Consider the following 7,432-nt stretch of genomic DNA (forward strand, 5'->3'; position numbering starts at 1 on the left):
CGGATATCAGGGCATGTTGTTTAGCGAGTTTTCATCTCTGATGGGAAACACACACACCCAGTGGTGTGGGCTGCTATATGTCTGGTCGCAAATTTTCCTCCTACATAAAAAAATGTATAAACTGATAATCAAAAGGATTTCCTTTTAAAATTCATAAAAGAAGTTCTATATATATTTGTGAAATCCATCTACTAGACTATTTGAGAGATTTCCAAACTAAATTATGGAATGGAAATTACATCCAGGAGTAGACATTCTTACCACAATATAGTTGTATCTAAATGTAAGGTGAGGTAAGAAAACAAAGAAACAATGGGATAATAAAAAGACAAAAAAAAAGAATGATATGAAAAAAAATTGGGACAAACATAACATCATAACTATTACAAAAAACAAGATTTCACAAAAATTGAACGAATAAAATTAACAGAGAAAATAATTTTAAGCAAGAAAGTGACTTCAAATAGAAATATGTTTAAAGAAAATTAAATATTTTAGATTCACGTTTGAAATTTTTTTCACTAAACTTTAGCAATGTTACTGATAAGCATGATGAACGCTTTCCTAAGGATATGTCAGAGGTGGAAACATGCTTCCAGAGAAAATGGTGCCTAAAATTTTTTGCTGGTGCTTCTGGAGAATGAAAAGGGATATTCCTGAGGATGATTCAGAAGAAAACTAAAGAAAAACAGATGTTAGGTAAGGTAATCTTACTTTTAGGCTATATAATTTGTTAATCAGGTTTTCTTTAAATTTGTGCTACTAAATACACTGTTCTCCAATTTAATTCTGGTTTGCAGATTTGAAATCGCACAAATAGTACTATTCACCTTATTAAATGCCTGCAATTGGTTAACATTTTTTTTTTAGAATGGTGGGAATCGGCAAGTTGTTGATTATTATTTGTTTTTAATATGTGCCAACTTCAAAAAGTTAAAATTTTTCTTTAAATTGAACAATATTGTGTTTATTTTGAATTTTTTGATTGTTTATTTTATATAACCACTAGAAGAGAAGTGTATGTATTTAAATGATTTATAGAAGTAAATTTGATGTAAAATTAAGTTTGTAACACTTCTACTGAATGCTAGGATAGAAATTATTTGAATTGTACAAAAAAACACATGGTATTAAAAAAAGTTTTCTGTAAAGTAATTCATGGTAATATTTTTGAACACTACATAATGGTGAAGCGAACAAATTGTGTTTTTTTTATCAGGAAGAGTAAATATAATTCTCTGTTTATTTAAAACAAATGTGCAACTTTCTTTTTTTATAATGATTAAATAGTAATTACAAAATAAAATAATAAATAATCTTCCTGACTTTGTCAAGGAGAATGAATTAAGGTGATCAATATCTATTATTAAATTTCACAATATTAGGATATAATTTATTCTGATGAAAATTTATTAACTTTTGTTGCTCTTATGCTAAGGAGTTTAACATACTTTTTTTTTATTTACAGCCCTGTTTGCAATGGTTTTAACTTTTGTTAATTAACTTTAGAGAGAGAAATCTAAAACAATGAGCATGAAATTTTCACCAGATTACGTTAAATTATTTAATATTTTATGAGTTCTTGTACGAGACAAGTGCACTGTTCTGCGATCATAAGTAAGTACAATATTACTTAAATTTAGTAGAAAAAAAAGTTTTGTTTTTCAGTAAAATTTTTAATAGTATTGCAAAAGAGAAAGTTTCTCTTTGAAACACTTCTCGATCTCGGTCATCTGTTAAAAATAAGTAGTCTCTCCATGTTTGTGTAGAATAGTTGTACACTAGAAAGATTATGCTTTCTTTCTTTTCCTGTTTAACCTCCGGTAACTACCGTTTAGATAATTCTTCAGAGGATGAATGAGGATGATGATATGTATGAGTGTAAATGAAGTGTAGTCTTGTACATTCTCAGTTCGACCATACCTGATATGTGTGGTTAATTGAAACCCAACCACGAACACCGGTATCCACGATCTAGTATTCAAATCCGTGTAAAAATAACTGGCTTTACTAGGACTTGAACGCTGGAACTCTCGATTTCCAAATCAGCTGATTTGGGAAGACGCGTTCACCACTAGACCAACCCGGTGGGTAGAAACATATGCTTATTAGTGCAAAACTTTTTTTCTGCCCAGCACTATGAAGTAATGACTAAGACTGCCAGCAGTTTTAGTGGAAATTCTTGTTAGATTTAGTGTCCTTTTTCATCGTTATCTTAATTGAAATCGTGCAGCTATGTACGACTCTGAATGTATACATAATTATGAATTTGTAATTTTCAGAATTCCTAAAGATTCTCTTGAAACTTCAAATAAATTGAAACAACAATAAATAATGCACTAAAGAACAAGTATAATGCATTATATTCCAAATTAATTAGAATATATTCCTGGTTTGTAAAATATAACTTTTCAAATAGAATATTTTTTGTTATCATATCATAATATAATTTATTTTCCCCTGTCTGATGGTGTGGCTTAGACCCAGTCTAAATTAATGCTCCTGTTGCCAAGCTTTTTGACCCCTTTATTTTACCAAGCGGGGTATTTTGACTACCCCAGTACAATTTTGTGATTTAATGAAATATTTGTTTTTAGATTCTGTTACTTTCAAGGAATAGCTTTATTTAGTATTGAAATATAGTTTTTCAAATAATTAAATGTATTTAAACTGAACATAGATGCAAAGTACAATAAATTTTATATCATTCACAAAGGAGATTCAATACTGGTAACCTGTAAAATTAAAAATGTATTCATTTTGGCTGTCATTGCAGTAAACTAGTATTTGGCTTCAAAGTAATACATTTTTGAACTGTTCATTCAGGTACATTTTTTACACAACATGCACTTTACAATAACAGTTTCTTGTTTGTGTATATTACAAACAGGTTTCTTGCACATTACACAATAGAATCTTGTTTTATAATCTTCGTTTCTGTTGCAATCTTGTTGAACTCTGGGGTTGGATCATTGCTGTCAGAATTTCAATACCATATGCTTTCAGTGCATCTTGTACATTCTTATGAAGACTGTTGATATTTCTAGTTCTTTCCTCCCTGTTACCTTTGCTGAGTCGAAATAGCAGCTCAGTCATGAAGAGTTTCCGTCGGCTCCGATTATTCTTCTCCCACTCACGAAATCTTTGTGTGTAAAGAATATATACATTCAGTGCTGCATATCTACCATCTCCATGAAAAGTTTTAGTGGTCGTAGCCTGGTTTCTCTAAGACAGCTATGTTCTCTTGTCATTTTGTCTCCATTATCTACGGCACCTTTAGTTTTGTTGTAATGGATAATTATTTCAGATTTGTATTCACTTTCTTCACCGCTCACTTGCCTCTTATTATACTGAGTAGATTGTAAGATTACAGACTTGTCCCTTTCTGGAACGTCAGAAGTTATAGTCAAGTCATGAAACCAGACATTGAAGAATGAACTTTGTTCTTTCTGTCGGGCAAAAATTCCTTCTGAATCTCTTTTTTTTGGAACGCAGGGTACCAACCACTGTCGTGTTTCATTTTAGTAGTTCAGCAGCCAAGGGATAACTTGTCATTTTTGACAAATACGATAATAAGATATTTCATATCAAATGGGGTTATCTCACAACCTCACCAATATATACTGTCAATAATAACTATAACAAAAAAAAAAAAAATGGGTGAGAAGAGTATGAATACAATTTCAATCATTTTAGGGCAGTCATGAAATCACAAGTATGTATCTCTTCAGATAAAATTATTATAGGGAAAAAATCAACCACATGGGTATTCAGAATACCCTGCTTGGTAATGCGAGGGTTAATGAAGTTTATTTATTATTATTTAATTATGATTTTTCATAATTCTGATAAAAAATCAAAGAAATATAATATTTATGTTTTTAATTATGTCATTATTAGTTATAAGAATCAAGTAAACTCAATTGTGCTTATTATATTTATTGCTCACTGTAATAATCACTTAGAAAACAAGTTAGAATTTTTTCTAAATCCTTTCAATTTACAGTTCTTTTGTTCCATATTTTATATTACCCCTCTTTTTCTTACTTTGCAACATTACTTCCATTTACAGTTTATAAACCAGAAAATTCTATGGCGTTGTATTTTCACTAATGGATCACTTCTGAATAATAATTAGGTATTTTTTATGTTTGTAAACAAATTTTATGATTTTTAAATTCAGGAATTAACATTATTTTTTTATTATAGCATTCGTTATTTTCAAAAATTTTATTTATAGTTTTTATTTTTATAGAAGCCCTTTTGTTATGAATTCAACTGTTATTTGGTAATACGATTCAATCTAATGGATAAATTTTAAAATAATACATAACGCTTTCAAAAAAAGACATTCATGTTTAAATTAAAAAAAAAAAATTATATATAGTTAAACATTACAAATTCAAAACAAATCGGGACGTAGATAATTTAAATTCTCAATACATTCAAATTTTTGTACAGTATATTATTATTTACCAATCAGAATAAAAGATTTAATTAACTCGTTTAAATAAACACTCTTGGCTGCTAAAGACAGTAACATCCTGGAACTTAAAAGCCAAGAGGAAAAATGGTCTGTCATTAACAGTGAGGCTCTGTGGTATAAGCCATACTGCTGGATTGAATGTACAGGAATCGGTCGATTCATAGCCAAAAAAGTTGATTTTTAGTGAAGATAGGTCCTGCCGTCAACTAAACTCATGCTTGTGACCATAACTGTGTATAGACATCAACCACATCGGTAATCGTGCTCCTAAAAGAAGAGTTGTTAGCGACAAATCAGTCTAATCATACAAACAGGGTCTGTCCCTGACTTCTTTTAACTTTATTTTATAAGGCCAAATTGGGTATTTTATATCGATGCGAGAGTAGTCGACGTACGTTTGACTAGGGGCAAATAGGCTGTTTGTACCATATTATTTTTTTTATACCAAAATATGTAAATATGTGCGAGAGTAGTCGACGTACGTTTGACTAGGGGCAAATAGGCTGTTTGTACCATATTATTTTTTTTATACCAAAATATGTGTTAAATATCTGGCTTTAAGTGAAATGATTGCTAACTAAGATTACAATTAGCAAGAGTTCCAAAGACCAGACTGCAGGTCTGTATGTCATTAGGTAGCCTAAAGAGGTAGCAGAAGAAATATTAGTTAAAAAAAAATTATTGATTCATTAAATGTCATCTCAAAGTTGAAATTGATTTGTTTGTTTACATCACTCATATTAAAAACACAATTCTGTTCATACATTTTGTAAATTAAGCATAGTAAATGTTCGTTGCTCAGTAAAGCACAATAATTTTTTGATTTATTTATAATGGAAACATAATTAATCTGTTTTTTTTGGGGGGTTACAAAATCCAGAAATACATATGTATGGAAAATATCAGTGCACAGGACCAAAATACTGTTTAGATTTTAATCTTCAACCGATCAGAATAGATTATGTAATTGTAAATTTTTATATTTGAGATCATTTCTCAAAGTACTTTCAGAACTTTTTTCTGTTAATCCATATATCGATTACATTCATTGTAATTTTCTTCTCATATTATATAGCCTTTTTTAAATATTTTATTAAAAATACATTCATAATTAATTGTTAGAACTGAAGTATTATACTTGTACTCATAATGAACCATCATGTCACATAATGTGTTTTTTTCACTCAATTTTTTTTAATATTCTCCTCAAGATGGTTGTAACAGATGAAATATATATTTCTAAATATTTTGTTGTTGATATGAGATTGTAGTTCATTATTATAATAATTCTTGTTTTTTTTTTTCAGGAAAAAAGATATCAGATGTGGAAGAAGTTTATAAATCATAAAGATTATAATTAAAACTGTAATAATATCATAATGTATAAGGTTTTTTTACTTATGTTATATATGCCTGTAATTTGATAATGTATCGTAGACATAAATATTGTTAAGCTGTTCTTATCAAGGTTTTGCCACGGTTTTCCTTGATACAATAGGGCAAATGCCAGAACAGTTGATTTAGTTTTCCGTGGAATTTAATCTTTGATATCCTTATTCACATTTAAAATAATAAAAATAAATATTATTTATTTATAATTTTATTTGTGTTGTCTTTTTCATTACCTGCTTAATGCCCACTTAATATTACCCATTAACCATTAAAACTTGAAATTTAGCTCAAATATTGTGATACATCTACAAATATAAGGCATTGATAACAAAATTACAAACTTATTTAAAAGAGTGGGGTATGTATCGCCGTTTAAAATATTTTAATTTTTGTTAAGGAATCATAGGATCTACAAATTTGATACAGTGCTATATGAGTTGTTTACAGTAACTGTTAGTCGATCATAATTAGGGGTGGGATTATAATTAGCTTAATTTTTATAGAATTTCTGTAATATATTTCCAAAACTAATAACTAAATATTCATGAAGGGGGAAGAATATTTGTCTACAAAGTTGTAATTTATTAAATTTTATTCCTGGTCCGGCAGAGGGATATGACCGTACTCCTAAGTAAAATAAAGTAAGATAAATCTATTCTTTGGGGGGGTGAATATTAAATAATCTTTTCTTTTTTTTTAATTTCTCATATTGATTAAAAAAAGTTTTACTTTTGTAACAAAATCTTTTGCTAAAGTGTAAAGATTTGAAATTTTATTTCGGCCAAAACTCTCTGATTCCTTTTGCCAGTTTTTGCAAACGTTTAATTCATTCCTCCCCTCGAAGGTAGTGTCTGTTGTCAACCAAGTTTAAAGAAAATCTGTTCCCGGGTTCCAGAGTTATGAGACCAAACACAAGCCAACATACATTATCATACATACGCACAAATGTCCGTCTTTACAAAAATAAATTTTTGTACTTTTGGGAGCACTGGAATAAAAAAAATTTTCGCCGATTATTATTTATAATTTATTTAAATATTTTTTTTTTGGGAGGGTAATATTTTTTAACGACACCTTAAGTCACAAAACTTAAAAAAAGACTAATTTTTTTTAGAAATTTTTTTGACCGAACTATTCGTAATTTCCCGTTCAGCTGTAGTTGTTGTAGCAGCATATATCGCTGTAGCCAGAAAAGTAAAAATAAAGAAGTTACAAATCCGAAAAAAAGTATTGTATTTTATTCCGAAATTCCGTTATATCTACGAGACAGTATGACAGATTTTAAAACTCAAATGGCTTATTTTTTAACATGTTTAATACTAACATTTGCATAAAAAAGATGTACGCTGGATCATTCGGTTATCCGTCATTTTTCCGAAATTTACTTGTACCTCTGGACCAATTTAAAAAAATTCAAACAGCGTATTTGATAGTAGTACAAGGGATAACGTTAATATTATGAAATAGAAGTAAGAAATCGAAATGAATAAAGTGCCGGAGAAACAATTAGTAAAAATCTATTAATTGCTGTAATTTTTCGTAATACGCAGTAAA

At 29.1% G+C, this 7,432-nt stretch overlaps 1 long non-coding RNA gene across 1 annotated transcript; it reads left to right on the forward strand.

Moving 5' to 3' along the window:
* Positions 1-215: 215 nt before the first annotated feature.
* LOC142332612 (uncharacterized) lies at positions 216-6,032 on the forward strand. Its single transcript, XR_012758352.1, has 3 exons — positions 216-699; positions 1,469-1,617; positions 5,794-6,032. It is a non-coding gene; the product is annotated as an uncharacterized LOC142332612 (long non-coding RNA).
* The last annotated feature ends 1,400 nt before the right edge of the window (positions 6,033-7,432 follow it).

The sequence above is a fragment of the Lycorma delicatula genome, chromosome 11 (assembly GCF_047948215.1).
Source record: "Lycorma delicatula isolate Av1 chromosome 11, ASM4794821v1, whole genome shotgun sequence".
NCBI classification, from domain to species: Eukaryota; Metazoa; Arthropoda; class Insecta; order Hemiptera; family Fulgoridae; genus Lycorma; species Lycorma delicatula.